Source organism: Nannospalax galili, unplaced genomic scaffold (assembly GCF_000622305.1).
Source record: "Nannospalax galili isolate Female #2095 unplaced genomic scaffold, S.galili_v1.0 scaffold72, whole genome shotgun sequence".
NCBI lineage: Eukaryota > Metazoa > Chordata > Mammalia > Rodentia > Spalacidae > Nannospalax > Nannospalax galili.
Window position 1 is genome coordinate 4,835,423 of NW_008336933.1, and position 22,228 is coordinate 4,857,650.

At 40.1% G+C, this 22,228-nt stretch overlaps 1 pseudogene; it reads right to left on the reverse strand.

The window, feature by feature from the left end:
• Positions 1 to 681: 681 nt before the first annotated feature.
• LOC103732951 lies at positions 682 to 18,727 on the reverse strand (annotated as a pseudogene).
• Between the last annotated feature and the right edge of the window lie 3,501 nt (positions 18,728 to 22,228).

Below are 22,228 nucleotides of genomic sequence, written 5' to 3' on the forward strand. Positions count from 1 at the left end.
AGATTGGAGTGCCTAATTATAGAAAGAAGGCACAGAAGTGGAAAATCTTTGAAAAGGCAATCTTTTAAATCAAAAACAATAATATGGTAGTTTTGAGGGAATATGACAGGAGAATGGTTTCAAACTGTGGTTAATAAGCACACAGAAAGTCAGTTATGTCAGCCTTGTATTCTAAGTAGTGTGTAATAGCAAAAACTAAATGCCATTAAATAAACCTTGATCAGACACCTATTTTATTTTTTATTCATTTTCTTGCAAAACAGTTCTTTTTTGCAGCAACATATAAAGTAAGCATAATTTTGAATGTTATTAAGTAAACATCACTATAACTAATATTTCAAGTTTGGAGGAATAGCTTCTATAATGTATGAAACTCATCAGCCTTTCTTCTTCACGCAGACATGTAGGAATGCCTGTTTATGTTTTTGTTAAGAGTATACAAATTTTTAGTTTCTCCCCATTTACAATCTTGGCTTTTCATATACTCTTAGTGAATATTTTTTAAAAAGCAGTTAATATAGTTCAGTGACAACTCCTTAGAAAATAATGAACAGTAATAGATAGGTCACTGACAGACTTTTGACCTAGTTTATTCTTCCTTTATAAGAAAAAGAATTTTTCCTTGGGCAACAGGCCCAAACCCTAAAGACTGACAATACCCACAGCATCTTTGCAAGTATTCTAAACTGCTATTTCCATTTTAATAGTTGGGTGTGGATTATATCCTTCAATCTGAATGTCTTCCATTTTGGAATGATCAATAGTCTCAACCTTTCAAAGGAGTTTAAGCTTTGGAAAAGGTCTTGGTTCTCCCTGGAGCTGAATTTTCAGTGGCTAGATATAATTCAGGTAAACACGTGCATCTCCCAAAGTATGTACGAAATCACCTGACTTCAGGCCTGTGATGTGTGCTATCATGTAGGTGAGTGGGGCATAGCTGCAGATGTTGAAGGGCACACCCAGGCCCATATCTCCTGCCCCCTGGTACAGCTGGCAGAGGGTATGGCAAGGAGGTGGCACCATCGGAAGATCTTTTGGGTCCCTAGGCACACATGATGATTCTTCTGTCATCGTTGGTTTTGATGATATCAATCATTTTCTGCAGATGGTCTACTCCTTGACCTGAGTAATCTGAATCCATATCTTTGTAGTCTGCCCCAAATGCCTCCACTGGAAATCATAAACGGTGCCCAAGTCCCCTTCCTGCCGAGTGGAGAATCCCAGGCTTTCCAGAAAGTTGGGGGAGCCATTGACATCCCAGATTTTTACTTCCCTAGGGGACTGTTCTTTACCAGTTGTGGGTCCCTTAAAAAAACCACAGCAACTCCTTTAAAACATCCTTCCAGAATACTCATTTGATTGTGAGCAGGATACCAAAGTCAGTGCAGTCCTCCTTCCTGAAGCCACAGCGCAGGATGTGCTGCACCTGTGATATACTTTATTTTCTAAGCCAATCCTTGTAATAGCTGGCAAGATTAGGCCAATGATGCCATTGATTTAAGTAGATGTTTGACTGAAATTTGACTAGAAATTTTAAGATTATATATATATATATATCATTAAATTTCAAAATTTTGTATCTAAAATACCTTACTCAACCCTTCATAACATAAAAAAAAATTATTTTTTAGTTCTCCTTTCCATCCTGGAAACATCCAGCAATTAATCTTCATAAATACATTCTTCTTTACTAAAAAAAATTTCCATTCTTAAAACCTTTAACATTTTCTCTTCTTTTTTTTAATTGATATTTTGTGTGTGTGTATTTCATATAGAACATCTTAAACAATCATTTTTATAGCACCATCCCCACTGGCACCCTCCAATAGCCTAACCCCTGACTGGAGCCGATATACTATGTCATCCCTGTTACTGCCCACTGTGCTGTCAGTGTCCCCAGCCGTTCCTCATTGCAAGTCCATCTGCTGAGTCTAGTCAGCTTATCTAGAGTCCCTTGTTTTAGGAAGATCAGCTCTTCCTCATCTAGCAGCCATCAGTTGCCAATATTCCTTTAGATAAAATTAGGGTCTGCTATTCCTTATCTCAGTTCTATGCTGGGTTACTGTGTGCCTGAGTTTGCCTGGGACTTGTGTATGCAACACCTATGCCATGGAATCATATGAGCACGTTCCCAGGAGCTTGTAGGACTGTGTTTCCGTATGGTCATGCACATCCTCCCTGGCTCTTACTATCTTTCTACCCTCTCTTCCATGATAGTCCCTGAGCCTTGAAGGTGGGTGAAGTTTAATGAAGGAGTCCTGTCCAAGGACCATTATTTAACAGACTCTTGATCTCTACACTTTGGCCATTTGTGATCTTCTGTGTTCCTGGCTCTCCACTGCATGAGGGAGCTTCATTGTTGAGAACTGATTCATTAGTGTCCTCTTCTTTATCCTTGTTCTATGTTCCAAGAGCCTTAAATAAAGAGGTTGCCTTGCAGATATATCCCTTAGGCTTGGGAAATTCATAGACAATGTCAGTGTGTGACCAGTTGTAGTACTTGGTATTAGTCTCTGACTGGTGCAAAATGAGCTTCTTTGATGAGTGGCCACTGGGATAATTGTCTGTAAATATAAGGATATATATTTTGCACATAGTAAGAAATCACATTTGTCTAGGGAATGTGAGGGTTTGGGGGTTTTCTCTAAGATCTATGACCACTCTAGCTATGTATATTAGGTTATGTTACAGTACCACACTTGAGTTTCCCCCCTTTGAGTGGGCTTTTAGTCAAATTGGGTAGCTGTTGATTGCCCCCAAGATAAAAATGCCACTACTGTACCAATGACGTATGCTGTGCTGGCCACTGATATGGTTATTTGGTCTTGAAGCTGGTGCTGGATCATCTGTTGATGTTTTCTCTTGGCACTTTCATAGCATTCTCCAAAGCTATGAGAGCTCAACTTCAAGGGAAGTGGCTTACAGATCAGTTGCAGCTCTATTTCCCCAAATCCTGTGTCCCACATATGTTCTGTCTTCAGCAGTAATACAAGGGGACATTTATTAAGCGAGATACCGTTTGTGAGAACTTTCTTGGTGAGGTTGTTAGGCAATGTCAACACACTTTTTATAACTTTCTAGTGACAAACCAATGTTTGATTCCACCAATGTGAGCAATAAACTAGTTGCACCAAGTCAAAACAAGAATTTCCTGGGGTTGCTGACTATAAACCATAAGAATTTGATCAATATAATCTGAATAATAACATTTGCACAAACAGAACCTTTTCATAGTCCAAGTTGAAATACCTAAATAAAAAAAAAATATATATATATATTTTTTTGTCTTTTTAAGGGGTTCCTATAAGTGGTGTTTTCTTGTACCTCACCTTTATTAGCAATCATACAGAAAGTAGAGTCTATTTGGATTATTTGCTTTTACCAATGTGACCCTTTAATACGCTATGATCTTATTTTTATTTATTTATTTATTTTTTTTTGGTCTTGGTCTTTTTGAGACAGGGTTTCCATGTAGCCCGAGCTGTCCTGGAACTCACTATGTAGACCAGGCTTGCCTTGAACTCATAGAGATCCGCCTGCCTCTGCCTCCCGAATGCTGGGACTACAGGCATGCGCCACCATGCCTGACTCCTTAATCAATTTTAAAATTTAATTTTATTTATCCATTTGTTTTTTGCCTGATTATCCTGATCCTATCTGTGCAAGACTCACCATTCATAAAAGCTCAGTCACAAATATTGGCTTTACATGATTTAGAGACGTCAGCTAACATCTAATGAAGTTAGAAGGTTAAGGAAGGTCTTGACTCCCTTGTGGGTTAAATGGCCAAATCCCCTTAATCATTCCCTTTACCTTCCTTTTAAAAATTCATAATTTGTAGGCAAGCATGATAGCACTCAAGGCAAATTCTTCTTTTAAAGAAGCTCTCAGTCAGGATGTCTGTGTTAGAAATACCACACTACAATTTACCACATGCAGTCTTGGATTAAGTACTCATAAATTAGAGATCTTGGAAAACAGAAAAGAGTGACACTTAAAAGAATCTGAAAAAAATTAATTATGAGAATGCTTGCTGTCTTTAACCTGTCCATGTCATTTTAACTTGAAAATGAGTTCAAAAATAACATGCTGACAGAGAAATAAAATAAGCAGACAACAAAGGAGTTCTGAAGAAAGAAATAATGTTCTTTAAATACAGGGAGACCCTGTCTCAAAAAGCCAAAAAAAAAAAAAAAAAAAAACCAAACAAACAAACAAATAAAAAAACAGGCCTAGAAATGCAAGACAGAAAAGCAAACATCCTTGGCCTCTGCAGCCATCAGAATCAGGGACATTAGTTATTTAAGTGAATTTCTTCTATCGGCTTTTGTCCAAGGGAATAGAGTCCCATGGAAGGCAGGAGAATTATGCAGAGGAGTAAGATGTATTTCCTCTGGGAGCACCCTTTTCCCCCTTGATAGAGTTGTATATATTCTTTGATTTGGTTCCAAAGAGTTATATGCTTCAGTTTAACTATTTCTAAGCAATAGTTTAATTGGTCACCATTTTTCCCCCACAAATCTTTGAATTAAGTGTCTCATGGTTGAAATATCAAGAATAATATTTTTGAATAACATTAAATCATTCAAAAATTTGGTTTGATGGTGCTGTACTTCCAATTCCTTTAAGTAAATTCATTAATTGATATGCATGTGCTCATGGTTTGAGAGATAGAGAGATCCCATAGCAAAAATGGAAAGGTGGAAAGCAAAGTGAAAGTTTTGAGCACAGTTCCTTGCAGTTCAGGTCTGGTACAGATAGAGATAAAAGCAAAAAATATATAAAGAATTATTAAAGTCGGGGCTGGAGAGATGATTCAGTTGTTAAGAGCATTGACTGCTCTTGCAGAGGACCAGGGTTCAATTCCCATCACCCACATGGAACCTATGAACGATCCTTAACTCCAGTTCCAAGGGAATCCAAAGCCTTCTTCTGATCTCCGTGGTATTGCACAACATGGGTGCACTCACATACATGCAGGCAATACACTCATACACATAAAAGAAAAATAATAAATAAAATATTTTTAAAAAGAATTATTAAAGTGTACCAGCTATCAAGAAAGTCTAGCATTTGCTATCATATCACTTACCCTTGTTTGTGACTGAGAATGTCCAATAATTCCCCCTTTCCTTGGGACATTTCCAGGTGCTGAGTTAACATGCTGGTTAGAGCTATCCAAAAACGTCTGTGCTTGACATCATACAATTTAAAATACATGACAGGAAAGTCCTATATTTCCCTTTTTCCTCAGGACTTCTTCAGCTGCTGACTTGTGAATTCAGATTACAGATCCTCTTCCTCACATGAGTCACCACCATACAGGGTTTCTAATCTACATTATGAAGCTTGCTGCTTAAAACAGAAACATTCTGGCTCTTAGCATTCAGAAGGACAAGAATGGACCCAAACTACTGAATTCTTCTTCTAATCTGGGCTCCCAAGCCAGGCTTCACTTATTCATTTATTGGAACAATATCTCCAGGGGAAAAATGGGGAATTAGCAGCCAGGAGCCATCCTCATCAGAAAATCTTGCTCTTTAATCACTAGACCTAGAATATCACATACACAACTAAAGAGCTTTCTCAAGTTTTTCATTGCTTTCAGTGAAGTAAGTATGCTGTTTTCAGCACTTTGACATGTAAAGCATGCATGCATACATTCATTCATTATCTTGAGTAGAGGGCAAGAATGGGTCTGAGGGATTAAGTTCACATACCCAGGTCATAAGATGGACACATGACTCTCTCACTGAGATTCTTTAGATCATAAATACTAACTTTTGATTACATAGATAAACATCTTTAGTTCAGATTATGTCTGAACTAAAAGTCATTACAACTTCAACTCCTGCAAAAGCACGTTTTAAAGGGGAAAATCTTATAGACTTGATTGATACTTATCATCTTCACTTTCCACAACTCTTTTTAAAAATTCCTTCACCTTCCACCAGCATTTGGGTTGATATGAATAGCTTAATTCATAGGGAAACCCAGACTTTAACTACTCAACGGTCTAAAAGTATTGTGTACTGCTGTTCTGAACCATAGTTGCTGCAAGTGTGCATTTAGTGTTATTACTAGAACATAAGCACCTGTGGGCTCCAGTTGCCTCCTTCTCTCTGTCTTCAGGGTAGAACAGTAATAGCAGCTTCTCATAATCAGAATAAAATGTCCCAGCAGTAAAGCAATTCCTTTCTTCGTCTAAAGTGATGGGATTGAAGTAATAGCTAGGAGACCAATATGAAACTTACTCTGTCTCTTGGTGGGAGTGGTTTACCATGAGTAATGGGAGATTGCTATTCAATTTGTAGAATAATATATAGTAGCCAAGCATAAAAAAGCTGGAATAGAGTACATTGTTATAAGGTTAAATACATATCCAAACAGAGTATATTAAGAGAAAAAGGGGACTATTTCAAAATGGAAAAGAACACAGTTCAGATAAATATATCAATCATCAGTAAACATAGGAACTTTGACAAAATCTAAGGAAAAATTATACAATTCCAGAGTTATAATGTCTCTCTCAGACCATTTTATAGACAAAGATAAAGAATATAAAAATTCAGACAAATGAACATCATCAATCATCCTCAGAACAAACTGAATGTCTTCATAATGCTAAAGATGATATGTGCAGAATACATGGTATTTTCCATTTTATTTAGTGTGCTCATAGAGCTGGGCTCTATGGTGACCCATACAACAAGTCTCAAAACTCTTTAAATAACTGGGATTGGACAGAGTATGTACTTTGACCACAAAGAATGAAGTTTGAGCTATATAGAGGCCAGAGGTGGAACTCGGTGATAGAATACATCTTTGGTGTGTATAAGGCCATATCTTCAATCTCTAGCAACCCCCAAATCAAAATATCAGTAAATTATTAAAAATGAAATAAACTAGGCAATTATAGCAACGTGATGGCTTGCATCTCACATGGCCCATAGGCAACGTGATGGCTTGCATCTCACATGGCCCATAGGCAACGTGATGGCTTGCATCTCACATGGCCCATAGGCAACGTGATGGCTTGCATCTCACATGGCCCATAGGCAACGTGATGGCTTGCATCTCACATGGCCCATAGGCAACGTGATGGCTTGCATCTCACATGGCCCATAGGCAACGTGATGGCTTGCATCTCACATGGCCCATAGGCAACGTGATGGCTTGCATCTCACATGGCCCATAGGCAACGTGATGGCTTGCATCTCACATGGCCCATAGGCAACGTGATGGCTTGCATCTCACATGGCCCATAGGCAACGTGATGGCTTGCATCTCACATGGCCCATAGGCAACGTGATGGCTTGCATCTCACATGGCCCATAAGCAACGTGATGGCTTGCATCTCACATGGCCCATAGGCAACGTGATGGCTTGCATCTCACATGGCCCATAGGCTTATGTGTTGAGCATGTGCTCCTCCGCTGGTAGAGCTGTTTGGGGAGTCAGTGGACTCTCTGGGCCAACAGTTCTAGCTCATGGCAATGGGTCACTATGTGAGCCTTGACTATCTCCAGTCTGAGCTCTCTGCTTCTTTGTTGGTCATAATGTAAGAAGAGGTGGGTGCAGATCATCGTTCCACAAACTGCCATGGCTGTCTCCCAGTAATGAACCACACCCTCTGAACCATGAGTCCAAATAAACTTCTCTTCCCTTAAGTTGTTTTTAGCAAGTATTTGATCACAGCCATCAGAAACATTAACACAAATGGTAAGAAAAACCACAAGTGTTTCAGAAGTTAAATAAGAGACATGTTGTATAACCTCTAGGTTAATGAAGAATCAAAAGGCAAATTGGAAAATATTGCAAACTGAGAGGGAAAATGACTATTGAAAGTTTGGGAAGGTGACTAACACTATACCTTGAAGAAAGTTTCTTGCTTCAGAAACCTGTTTGAAAGGAAACAATGTCTCAAATCAGATACCATTCTAAAAGGCTGGGAGAGCAGACTAAACCTTAATCAAGCACAAGGATGAACAGCATAGTCAATGAGTGAACTAGAGTAGTCACGGAGCAGCAGAGCCAAGCAAAGGAGAGCTGCCCCCACAGGTGCACACCTGCCTGCTGTGTGCCCTGCACTTCACTTTGTCATTGGGTCCCATTCCAATGAACCCTAGGTGTGAGAGTTAGTGATTCTGCAGTCAGTCCCTGGCAAAGATGATCACCTCACACCCCCTTCTACCTGCATCAGATCCCCATTGTTTCTGGTCAGCACTTAATTCCAACACCCACAATCCATTTTGATGGTCTGTTTTCTGAGGGTATGTTCTGAGGTTTTGCATCCTGCTGCCTAAAAGTTTGGACAACAGGTACAATCTGCATCTTGTAAATGAGAAAGAAAGTCTAACATAAATATTCTCACCACGTATAAGCACAGCTCTGAGATTTAAGCCTCCTCTTCCTTGAATTCCATTGTTAACTGTGGTAGCTTGATTGCTTTAATCGTTGTCTAGTTTGGGGCTTTGTTGACTCTGGAGCAGTCAGACTAGCTAGTTGTCAGAGATAGCAAGTAACTCTCCTGTGCACACGAATTTCATTGCAAACCAACCCATCCAGAACCTACCCTCCAACCACAGCCTCTGTGAATCCCATACTCAGGACCAAACTTCCCTTTGTGGGATCACACCCAGGGACAGATGCCAGATAAGTGTACATTCCAGAGCCCACCGAAATTATCCAAACCAGCTAGTCCTAGTCTTTCTTATTCAATCTTGTCCTTTCTTTTGTTCATGTTCTCTTCTCTCCCATCTGATTCTCTAACCAGCCCTTGTACTTTCCATTGTGTCCCCATGGTTTGATATACCTCCTTCACATGGGACTTATGAGTAAGTATCTTCTCAGTGGTAATCCTCTCTTGCTCTGTTGGCTTCATCATAACTGAATAGCAATAAAAACCTTTATTTTAATGCAGGTGCCTTCCCAGTGGGAGGTATGCAATAAAGGCTGGTTGAAGTGAAATAATACCAAACAGTTGATATGAAGGAAGAAATAGGTAAAGCATTATCAACCATCCACCTATGTACTCAGGGATACATTAAGTATAGGCAGGCGTCTATGATGGAAAATAGTAAGGTATGCATGACAGAATTGACATTATGAAACCACCATTGCAGTCTTATAAATTCACATCCACTTTTACAGACACAGTGCTTAAGAGTACATGTGCTACTTCCCTGTTTACAGAGTGTATAACATCCATGTCTCCTCCCTTGGGCAGATTTTTTTCAGGAACAGACTGTAGCAGGACTCTGAGTGTTTTCTGGAAGAGCACTTTGCTGCTGGGCACTTGTTAAGTAGCTGATGAGTAGGACACTTAGAATTCCTATGTAAATCCTGGAGACTGCATCTCTCCCTGTCAATCCAATGGAAAAAGGTCCTATTGTTACCAGTGGTGAACACACTTGTTTTTTATTTTTATTTTTCCTCCTAGGAATCAGTGTAACTTGAACACCAGTGACTAAGGATGTTGTTTCTATGAAATTTGAAATTTTTGAGAGATGGTTTGTAATTAGGTATGCGATAGATCCTTTCCTTCAGTTAAAAGCTATTTTAGGACTGGGTATGGTGGTACACACCTTTAATCCCAGCACTTGGGAAGCAGAGGCAGGCAGATCTCTGTGAGTTTAAGTTCAGCCTGCTCTACATAGTGAGTTTGAGGGCAGTCAGGACTACATAGTGAGACCCTATCTTAAAAAGATTAAAATAGGGGCTGGAGAGATGGCTCAGTGGTTAAGAACACTGGTTATTCTTGCAGAAGACCCGGGTTTGAATCCCAGCACCTACATGGTGGCTAACAACTGTCCGTAACTCCAGTTCCAGGGGATCTGATAGCCTCTTCTGTCCTCCGCAGGCATTGCATGACACAGGTGCACTTACCTACATGAAGGCAATACACGCATAAGCATAAAATATAATAACAAAAAAATTTTAAAAAAGATTAAAATAAAAGAATCTATTTTGTAAATTATCTTTTAGTTACTTTGAATGCTGTGAATCACTTTGGAATGGAAAAATTATAAAATACGTTATAAACTTAAAATGTGTTACTATATGTCTAATGCATACAATATACTAACTTAGTCAACCATTTGTCAAACTCTTACTGTCCTACTGAATTGTAATATGCCCTGTACAGTTTGATATGACTCAGCTAAGGCTGGTCTTATGTCTCTGAAGAGGGAAAAAAAAACAATGACTTATAAAGTAGGCATTTCATAAAGAACATTTGATAAGAAACCACAGATAGAATTTTACCTCTCTTAACATTCAACATACAACAGTGTTTTCTCATTTCTTAATCTTTTTTATAGTTTTGTTGACTTGTACTGAAAGGCTAACTTGAGTCCACATTTAGGAATTTTCTTAAAATTAGAAAACAACTTTCCGGTATAGAAACTAATGAAATGCTCAATGGGATGCAGGCTACATCACAGCCCCACAACTATGCCATAATGTACGCCGATAAAGCCAGTGCTCTATTAGTCAAATGCCTGGAAACCTGCTCACCTCCATTTCTGTCTTAGAAAATGACAGAATTATGCTTCCTCTGGCTCCATTTATACATAATTAAACAAAATGTGTGCAATTTTCAAATGCAACAATTTGGGTTTCAGCATTTCATTTTTTTTTTTTTTTTTAGTAGCAGAGTTAACTTGAATAAGGGGCTGTTGAGCTGCTGCTCCCACTGGACTCCACTCTGTTGGTTTACTTTCATTTTAGAGACACACATTTGTTTTAATTCAGCTAAAATAATCAGGCAAAGAAAACGTGAGGCCCCATGGCTTATTTTGAGCTGAAGACAAAATTTGCATGAGTGTAGGTCAGAAGGTAGGTAGAAGACATAGAGTCAGTGTTACATGGTGGTGTTAAGCTTTTACATTCTCAATTAAAAATTCTGTTGCAAAAATGAGGGATAAACATCTCTTCATTCCAATCACATTGTTTCCCCAAAGAAATCGTAACTTTAGGGCGCTATCCCATGGTCAATTAATAACCACAGTGTCTCATGTGCATAGTCAGTCCATCTACCTTTTAGCATATGGATCATTCGTTCATCTCAGAGGAATTTCTGAGAGAAGAAAAAGCAGAGTGTGGATGCAGAAGGAGATAACATGTACCAGAGAGAGTGCTAAGAGTTCATCTTAGAACTCCATAGAAGCTTGTAGATGAATGCAGCTTCAACTGGCTTTGTCATGCTTTCTCTTCAAATAACCAAGTGATCCTCACTCATGCCAAGGGGATCTACTCCCAGGAAGACCCAAGGTGTTCCAGGTGACATTGTACAAGGGGATAGTCCTTAGTTCCTTTGTAGAAGATAAACTAAAAAAAAAAGGCTGACATAAACATTCTGTGCCTTTTGTCTAGTGTGAGATGAGGCCTACAAGGAAAGAGGACTTGTATGTACATACCTGCACACACATACACACACACACACACAGAGACAGAGACAGAGACACAGAGAGAGACAGAAACAGAGACAGAGAGACAGAAAGAGTTATGGATCTGCCCAGATCATTTTAAACACATCACGGGAACAACCTTCTATATTATCCAGAATAACTGGATGAGGAAAGTGACGTATGAGGAGTGGTCATAGAAAAGTAGAATCAGGGAACAATAGTTTGGGTTCCAAAAACTTGCAAACACAGTATTTTTCCAAGGTCGTGCAAAGTTTTTTGAACACTAAACTTGAGAATTCTAGAGAAAAATCTGCTTCTGCTAGGAGATAATGAAGCTGATGTTGTCCTTACCCATCTTCAGGAAGAATCCTGTCATGGCCATTCTTGTTCTCAGTGTGAAGGTTTATGTCACCTCCAGCCCAGGCCTATTCAGGAAAGGCCAAAGTGTCCTCTTTGGGAATCTGTGGAAGTGGCTATATACCCGCTGATTGGATTACAGGATGGAGGAGGTAGTGTTGTAGAGCTGCTGTGTGAAGAATGTGTTTGTTTTTATCTGTTCTTTGTTATTAGCTTGTTTTTAGAGGTAGGTTAATTGTTACAAAGCTGACCCATCCCTAAATCCCTGGCCACAGTACTTCAGAGAGAGAACTATACTTCTTTTCCCACTGAGAGGGAAGTCCATCCACAACTCCAGGAAGAGTGTGTGCTCCATCCAGCGTCCACAGACGGAAACTTTATTGCCATCTGCATGCAGAGTTATTGCCAAACACCTCATCTATGGTATGGTGTGGGGATAGTTTGTGTCCTTGAAGGGCCTATGTGTTGGAGACTTGGTCTTCAGTATGACAGGGTTGGGAGGTAGTATGTCCCTTTAAGAGGCGGGGTCTATTGAAAAGTCCTAGGTCCCTGGGAGTGATGTTTTCATAAGGACCTGTTGCTTAGTTCTTGATAAAGAGTTGTTTCCATAGGCTGTATTTTCTAGGAAAATTTTGATGCTGGAAATAATACCTAAAAGCTATTCCCACAGGTAATACTGTGACATATGTGTATCAGCATCCATTATCAGCAATGGTCAATCAATTTATATGGACTAATGTATTCTAGTATTCTATATTGACTTACCTTATAATAAATAAATAAATAAACAAATAATAATAAATAAATAAATAAATTCCTACTGTTTGAAACACCACCCAATGCTGGCAGATACATCAAGGTACAGGAAAAAACTGTTAGTAGGGTTCTTTAGAGCCACAATGAGGACAGTGGTCAGCATCTGGCACATGTTATTGAATAAATGTATGTGAAAAGTATAGGAGAAGAAATGATTCAGAGTGAATTTAATGTGTACTCGTATTATAATTTTACTTAAAACTGAAATAGCAACTACAGAATGAAATACTTCAGACCGTAGCTCTACCACACCACCTCCTCTATCCCGAAATACTTAGAATAAACCATCTTTACTTTCCTGATGATGTATTTTCTTAGATAACTGTGTGCTCGTGTGTATGTAGGTGTGTGCGTGCATGTGTATGTGTGCGTGTGTGTGTGTGTGTCCATTTGTGTGTAGTGGATTAATTCCCAAGAGGTTTTCCCTGCTCTCTTGAACAGCTGCTGTGTGATTTCTCTGGGATGTAGCAATCTGAAATTGCAGTAGCGTACCTCTGAAAGTACCCAGCATGACGCAGACAGCCATTTCTCTGGAGCAGATGATCATAGAGAAGTATTGAACTTTGTGCCCAGTCCTATCAGGAAATACAATATCCTCCATTGTAGGCCTATAGATACAACCATTCACACAGACAGAGACACAGATTATTATTCTAAAGAAAATCAGACTAAGAAAAGTACACACACATATGTATATATCATACATGTATGTATACACACATCATTTGAGAAATTTAAATTGACCATAGTCCAAGGGCATTGAATTTGTTGTCCTTCAAAATTCAAGGCTAATACAGCTGGACATTAGAATTGATGCTTAACAAGTCTTCTGTGACCTAGCTAAACTCGGCAGCATTTAATATTCTCTTTCCTTCTTTTTAAATACTGTCCCCCACTATGCTTAGAAAATGAGTATTGCCTAATTATTAACCAACTGCCCAGTTATCCTGTGGAGTCTCTCCTAGCACAGAAATAGTAACACCATACTGGAGTAAAACTAAACCACGATGCACTGCGAATCCATGCCCAAGTCAATTGACTGTACAGTCTGTAACACGGAACTTTCCAATGCGCAGATGAACGTGTTCTAGTCAAGTCGTACTGTACACAGCTTGATAACAGGATGTAATCAAAGCCAGGCCTGCTGTTTCAGACTAGAATTTTCTAGCCAGCAGAAGCACTATTTTTCCCAACTCTTGTTTTTCCAGGTTCTCATCTGACTTACAGGGCAGGAAGACAAATGTTATAAGAGAAAAAGTGGGCTAAGTACGAGCTGGCCCATTTTTGTCTTACCTTCTCTATATCATAGATGTGCTACTGGGAACAGGCATCAATAGTATGCAAATCTAATTGCAAACATAACAAAAAGAAACTATATGGATGGTTCTCTCATAGTTAACCCTGTTAATGTCAGGCTAGAAGCTGTCTAAACATTGACTCTTCATTAAATCAATAGTAATACATTTTAGACAGGAGAAAGGGTGAGGGTGTTAGGGAAGAATGCCTCCTGCAGATTCTCATAGTGCATTCAGAAGACTTTGGTAGTACATGTTACAGTGAAAAGTGAACCACTAAAAAAATACATTGTACGCTACATGATTTCAAGGGGCTACTTTACACCAGTTTGAGCTACATAAATGCCACCATCAAAGATGGCTATTTGTTCATAACAAACTGAGAGGATTAAACAAAGACAGATCAAATACCCTCACCTGACCTAATGGTTCAGTTAGAGCACATGAGTGGTCTCTGATCAGATGCATCATCTGGGGATTTGCTAGAAGGACAGAAACTCTAAGTACTAAGCCAGCATGGGATTTCAGATGCACTTTCAAGTTTGAGAACCACTGGATTTAGATATAGACACTTTTCCCCAGTTTCCAAAGGGAAATTCTCATCTTTCTTAATTTGAGCCAGGTAACTGCAACTAATCAAAAACAGCAACTATAACCAGTTTTCATTAATATTTGAAATAATTTGATTTCATTTTAACATTTACACAACATTAGTTCAAAACAATAACAATGGTAAAATTAATAAGAACAATTCATATTTTAACTGGAAGAGCCTATGGGAATTTCAGCAATGTTGATACTATGAACAATAATTCTCTTTGGAGGCTGAACTGCAAACTGTAGGATGGAAACAGCACCCTGGCCTTTACCCCTCAGATGTCAACAGTACCCTTTTTCCATAACCATGAAAATGGAGATTTTCCCAAATATGCCTCTGGGGTTCAAATTGCACCTACATTTAGAATCACAGATCTAGTTGATTGTTGAGAAAGACTTCCTTTTTCATCAACTTAAAAAAATCAAAGATCTATTAGGGTGTTGTTATAAGCAAGGCGGTGCATTGATTAGAATACGTGTTCTTCAGGGTAGTAGAAATGTTGGTACGTCGGGATGAGTTCTGAACCTGAAAGCAACTTGTTCCACGTCACTGCATTTTCTCAGATGTTACCATGGAGACTAGTTTGTCCTGATCCAAACACAGTCATTTTATTTAAGTTTTTTTCATGTCAGCCTTGATCCTAGGAAAGGTAAGTAACAAGGCCCTGTGGTGCACTATGAAAAGCAATGCTCAAAACTGGGGAAGTGCCTGCCTGTGTCGTCTCTATTAGTAGTTGGTTATAATATCCTGGGAAATTCACTATATTTTTTGGATCTACTTTTTTAACATAGTCATAAGCTGCATAACGATGTTTGGGTCAATGATGGAACACTGTGCTGGATAGCTTTGTTGTCATCTTGACACACCTGGGTAGATGGAGCCTAAACTTGGGAATTTCCTCTATTGGACTGGCCTATAGCCATGTCTGTGGTATATTATCTTGATTATTGAGTGATGTCAGAGGGCCCAGCCTACTGTGGGTGGTACCACCCCAGGGCAGGTGGTCATGTACTGTATAAGAAAGCAGACTGAGCATGGACCAGGGGAGCAAGCTAGTAAGCAGCATTCCTCCAGGGCCTGTGCTCCAGCTCCTGCCTCAGTTTTCTGTCCTGAGTTCCTACCTTGGGTTCCCTCAGTGATGAACTGTGACCTGGGAGATGTAACCAAATAAACCCTTTCCTCCCCAAGTTGGTATTGGTCAGAGTGTTTTGTCATAGCAATTGAAGCCAAACCAGAATAGATACATATATAATGGCCATCCTGTAAGATTATATGTTCTAGTGACATGGCAATCTAAGATTGTGTAAGGTAGAGGAGGGAGACTCATCTCTCTCTAGGATAAGTGAGAAGTATTGAACACTGTTAAAATCACTATTAGTGATAAGGTTGAGTAAGAACTTTTGATATTTATTTTCCTGTAAATAAGCCAAAGGTTGGGGGGAATGGGCTATTTGACCTTGACTGACAGCTGTTGGATTTATCCGCTGAGGATTGTCAATCAAACAGCCATATCCTCCATCCTCATGTTGATACCAGTCATTAGGAACACTGCACAGATACCTGGAGGGAACTGTATAATGTTGCGTCTGAGAGTTCTGCTTCCTGAAGCCATAGCCTCAGCCTGGGCTGTTGGAGACCTTTTGTATTCGAATTTCTACCATCTCAGCCTCAGTGAACTCTAATGACCCTGCAGTCTTTTTCACTTAGGCTAGAGGGAGAACCCTCCCCCGTGGTCTAGCAAAGGGATTATTGCTGTGATTGGTGCTACAAAGACAAGACTGTGATTAGTCCAAAAACGAGCCTCAATGGCTGTGATTGGTGCTAAGAGGCAAAGCTGTGATTCTTCCGAAAGAAACAGCTGCGGTCTAAAAAACACCTTCTCTGCTCTATAAGCCGGTGCTCAGGCTTACTGAGTGAGTCCCTTGAGAGAACTCTCTTATGCTATGTCTGTGGTATTGCAACACTGGATCCAAGTGGTCTTTCTTTGCCTTCTTTCAGCAGTATGGGCTGAGCTAGTACCACGGACAAGGAGGCAGCAGGGCGCCCACATCAGCCATGGCTGTTGCCACACTCGGTTGCAGATGGAGAGACTACAGGAGAGCAGGGCGAGCTGAGACGGAAGAAAAATGAGAGCTTTAAGACGCCGGAGAGAAGAGACACCGCGGGCTCTCAGATCCAGCAGAGGTCCAGAAAGCAACCACGTTTTCAAGGCCTAGAGTCTCAGACCCTAGATTGTGAGCTTTTAACACCAAGCTGCTGCCAGATCCTGAAGATTCCTGGTACCTAGGCCTACCTGGAAACAGCAGCAGCAGCAGGTACCCCAGACCTACACAGGGGCTGCAACATTAGAGAGTGGCATGTGCTGCTGCTCCCAGCTGCCCACAGACCTACACAGGGGCTGTAACATTAGAGGGTGGCATGTGCCGCTGCTCCCAGTTGCCCACTGCCACAGCTTGCTCCTACCAAGCTCGGAGGGAAACAAAAGCTGCCCAAGACCAGCATTTGAAGAGATTCTCCTATCTACCCACAGTTCTAATCTAGATAGAGTAAAAGCCTTCAGAGAATTGATGGATAATATAAGCAGACTCCATGGTGTTTTCATAACAAAATCACCTGCAATGCATTTCTGAGAACTCACCCCCTGTGCTTAAATAGTACATGCCTGTAAAGTAAGGTGGTGGACACTATGATCTTCCTGATGACTTCTGCTTTTGATACTTCTATAAATATCACATATCAGTCTTCGTCCAGTATAACTAGCGTTTAGTTAAAATAGTTGAGAACCACACTAAGCACATGTGCTTTCTCTTTAATTTTCCCCTCAACTCTCAAACTGTTCAGAATAGGCATACTGAGATCCAGGCAGCTCTCAGTAACTTCCTAAGTCCACACAGCAGTATCTGGGCAATGTGGTGAAGACCAGAGCCCTTCGTAAGGCCTCATGGCTACCAAATCTGATTACTATGAAGATGTGAAATGATTGCCATAACATGATATGAAGTGAGAACAAAAGTCTGCACATGGTGTCTTGAAGGAACAGTGTTTTATTTTTCATGAGAACAATCAAAACAGAAGGAACGTAACTCATGTGTGGCTCTGTTGCAGTCATCCTGCCCTCCCCACCAAAAAAATCATTTATGGAGTTCCTCTGACCTGTGTAGCTTTATACTAGTGCTCCAGGATATGGGTGTGTCTAGATAGTGATTGCTCTAGACCAATCAGTGACGTGCAGCATCCTCTCCTGGAAGTGCAACTTGGCTGATTTTCCATCAAATATTAGATAGGCACTCCATCCACAGTGGCCTGATGGGCAGGCCTCTTTAAGTTCCTAAGGAAACAGATGGAAAATAAAACCACAGTCAGGGAAGGTAATCAGAACAGTGTTGAGCACAGCTGCGTTCCTTAGCCACTTCCAAATGAAAATAGTAAGAGTGGAGTTTTGCTAAGTGGCCGTGTGCTCTTTGGCCGTTGTCCTCAGAGGTGGAAAGATCATGGGCACCTGTTTCTGTACAGACCTTAAATATCGGTCCAGGGCCCTGTCGGGTCTCCTAGGCTCTTCCTCAGCTTCCAACTTTAACTAGGGGAGGTAGTTACCCCTTCAGAACCTAATGTCTGGTTCTCTGGAATGGCTTCACGCGGCCATTTTGCTCAAATGCTTGTGAGGAAACCAGTTTGTCCTGGTCTGTGAAATCATAGCTAATTACCTCACTCGTTCCTTCCTGTCACACTTGACCCCAGAAAATACAGAAGGGGAGAGAGTCCCATTTCAGAAACTGCCTATTTTTAGTATTAGGTATAGTCACACACTGCTGGTGAAACATAATTGTTAGAACTCACATGATTAGCTGATTGACAGCACTAAGGTGAAGTATGTTCTGTTGATCTAATTTATTACAGAGAATTAAGCATTTCAGCTGATACACCATTGACCTAAACTCCATGCCTGAGAATTGCATCATTTTTCTTCTCATAAAAAGTACATCTAAGTCAGCATTTCTTAGATATTGTCTGACAGCAACTCAACATCCTGCGGGGCTTTGAGGATCCCATTTCTGTTTTCTTACTTTAACAAGGAGGACCTTGAAAGGAGACAGATTTAAAAAAAATTTTTTAAAGACAAAGGTGAGTGACACTAGTTGGCTTTCTTTTTTCTGAGCTTCAGAAAGAGCTTTGTCAGTAGATCTGTACACAAATTGCAAGATCGTTTGAAGCTGGGTTCCTGGCTGAGTGTTGGAACAGGCGTTAGGCATTATTAGTATTCTTCGTGGCTGTTTGTTGTCTGCTGGGGCAATTATCTTGCTTTAATTTAGGTCACTAATGATATTATGAGATAGTTTGATGGTGGTGTAATTTCTTTTGATGTTGTTTTTGTTGCTATTGCTTATATCAACTCATTGTGATTCCATAAAAGACTAAATTCTATACCCACCAAGGGAGGGCACGGAGGGGAGTGGGAGGGGAGTGGGAAGGGGGAGGGAGGTGGAGATCCAGTGATTGGCACCGTCAAGCTGCAGGATCTGGCAGCTCTGCATCTACGGTGAGGATTTTCTGATGTCCAGCAGGAGAGCTGAAGGCTGGACAGCACACCATGCTGTTTAGCTTCCTGTTAGGTCTGAAATTATTTCCAACAGGCTACCAAAAAAATTGGTCCTTCATTTCAGAAGCTTTTACACTATTTGAAGTCGAATTTACAAGATAGATCATCCACTCCAGTGATCCCATCCCTGTTTCTCCTAAACTATGCTAAGTAGGTGTTTCATTTTAGAAACAATCTTCCCCCTTTCCTTTCTGACAAGGCCTCCTAGAAGGGATAACTTAGAAGCCTTTATTGGTCAGTGAGTTCCAGGACAGCTGGGGCTACAGGGAGACCCTCTCTCAAAAAGACCAAATAAAATAAAATGAAATGAAATAAAATAAAAAAGGACTTGCTCTAGAATGAGATTCTCATGTCTAAACCTACCCTCCTAAATCTTGAAGTAAATGACTGTATATTCCTCTACTGAAAGGGCCCATTCTGCCACATTCTGGCTCCCCTGCTCTGAGTCTATCAGGAGAGCTACAATCCAGAGGCAATGGGACTCAGGAATCTCAGCAGCCTTTCTAGTTTGAAGGGAACCCCAGATAAGTGAATCATTGAGAAGTTTAGAAATATTAAAGAATAGTAACGTAGGTAGTAACAATCCTTAGGAAATAACTGGTATTTTGAAATGTTGATACTTAGAAATAGCTCCAGAAATATGAATCAGCTGAGCATCTTTATTTGAAAAAGGTTGAGCAGTGTACTTTTAACCCAAGTGCTGCCCTTTGAAAGATGCCATGTTTTGCATACTTCCATGACTAGCCCAGCATGGCAGGAAACTAGAAATAATGTCATCCAAAGAGAATTCCAGCTGGGGACCTTTCCCAGCTTATCTTTATTCTTAGTGACACACAAGACTGTTACAGAGTCTCTTGGAAAATCTGGTCAGTCAAGTAGATTTCCCCTCATTTGACACCAAAGCCACAAAGCTGGAAAGCACTGCTCTTGAGGTCATAACTAAGCCTCAGAACCCACATTGTTTTAACTTTCCGAGATTGCTTTATCTACCTGAAGGTACTTTAGGTACCTGAAGAATTAGAAGTATAATTGATTGTCCTACTGGTCTGGGATCATCACTGAAGCTGCAAAAACTGGCTGTAACATTAGAGGATTCTGGGAGAGTTCTCTCAGAGGCAGGCAGATCTTTGTGAGTTCAGCCAGCCTGATCTACATAGTGAGTTCCAGGACAGCTGGGGCTACAGGGAGACCGTGTCTTTAAAAGACCAAAAAAAAAAAAAAAAAAAAAAATGTGACAGGAGTCGAGCTCTCAGTGTTCTTTACTGTGGAGTAAATATTGTTCCAACAAAAGTGCTGGGTTGTTAGAGTTTTTAAGCACATATGTTAGCAATGAAATCATGATTTTCTACAAAAACATAAACTTAAAGCTTCAAGATAAAAACAAAGACATGAAGAGGGGAATTGCCTAAAATGTGCAAATGCGAACATCACTCATAGTGACTAAAACGCTTTAATTCAGAAAATGACCATGGAAAGAGAAAATCCGTCCAAGGAGGGAGACAGCAATTTACAGCCTCAGCCAGGTGCTGAGGTCAACTCCCTCTTGAAATTTGCTGTTCTGGTTGCATCCCTGTTTCTGTGATAAAACACTGACCAAAACCACCTTGGGGAGAAAAGGGTTTTTTTCCTAAAGCTCACAGTCCAGCATCAAGGGAACCCAAAGCAGGAACTTTAGGCAGAAATCAATGGGCAGGAACTGAAGCAGAGACCACGGGAGAATGCTGCTTATGGGCTTGCTCCTCTGGACTGTGCTCAGCCTGCTTTCTTAAGCAACCCAAGACCACCTACCCAGGAGTGGCACCATCCACAGTGGGCTGGGCCCCTTCATATCACTAAACAATCAAGAAAATGCCTCACAGACAGGGACACAGGTCAGTCCCATAGAGGAAATTCCCCAGTTGAGATTCCCTATTCCCAGGTACGTCAAGTTGACAATTATAGCTGTCCAGCACATTTGCTTTCTACTAATGTGGCCAGGCCAGAGAAATCAGAATTTGGAAAGGGAAATCTGGAAAAAAAAAAAAAAAGCTGTAGAAAGGCCATGAAACACTTTGGAAAACCCTCTACCTACACTTAGTCATTGGGTAGACCAACATGATACATGTAGTATTGACTATATGTTAAGAGTCAACAGGCTAAGTAAGTAACTAAGATAATTGACACCATCTTAAGATAATCTACCTGTAGTCAACAGGAAGAGTTCTAGTGATGCCCTCTTGGTCACCCAGAAAAACCTGTCTCATTGACTTCTATTTTCCACGCCAGTGTTGGGGTACACACCCTTCACTTGAACCACATACAATATCTCCCCATGCCATCTTCTGCCTTACTATCTTAGGCGCTATCAAAGACATGAGTGATAGAGATTTGGCAAATTCTGTTTCCCTGGGAACTCATGAAGAAATGGAGGTAAGAATTAAATAAACAAAACAAGGTGAATAGATCAAACCTCATGATTTGAGAAGGAAGGTGACAAGATAAGAGACTGATTAAAGAAACCTTAGTCTTCATGAGGGCCTCTCAGGAACATCTTGTGATTATCTCAAGGCTACTTCACCTCTCTGGGCGTTGATTTACCGGCTCCTCAAATAAATGACTTTGGCTGTCACTGAAATCTCTTTGAACTCTGAAGCACATTAAGTTTCTTTTAAAGTCAATTACAAAATGAGATCTAGTAGAAATACGAGTTTATAATTTTTATTTGGGGTACAAATTCCCTAAACTTTCTTATCTTTAGGAACCTTTATTTTTTCTGTTTTGTTTGTGTAACAATATCTTCCAGTACTACTAATAGCTACTAGTAGTCAAGCAGTAGGCCAGCCAAGCTAGGAGAAAAAAAAAAAAAAATCAAAAACAAAAAACCCCAAACCCAAACCAGAAAGAACTCTAAACCAGCTTGGTGTTATATAGTCTTGTTTAAATAGAACTTCCAAATTCCAGCTGTGTATTGCATAAATGTCTCCTTAAAGGAAACTGTCAGAAAGAGAATAGGATCCAATTAGCAGGAGTTTCTATTCCTTGCCTCTGATAACATCTGCGCCTTCTGATAAAGGCATTCTGGCTTTTTTTTTTTTTTTTTTTTTTTTTTTTTTGAAAAAAAAAAAAAAAAAAAAAAAGAGGACGATAAATCTTTCACTGTGATATATCAAAATAA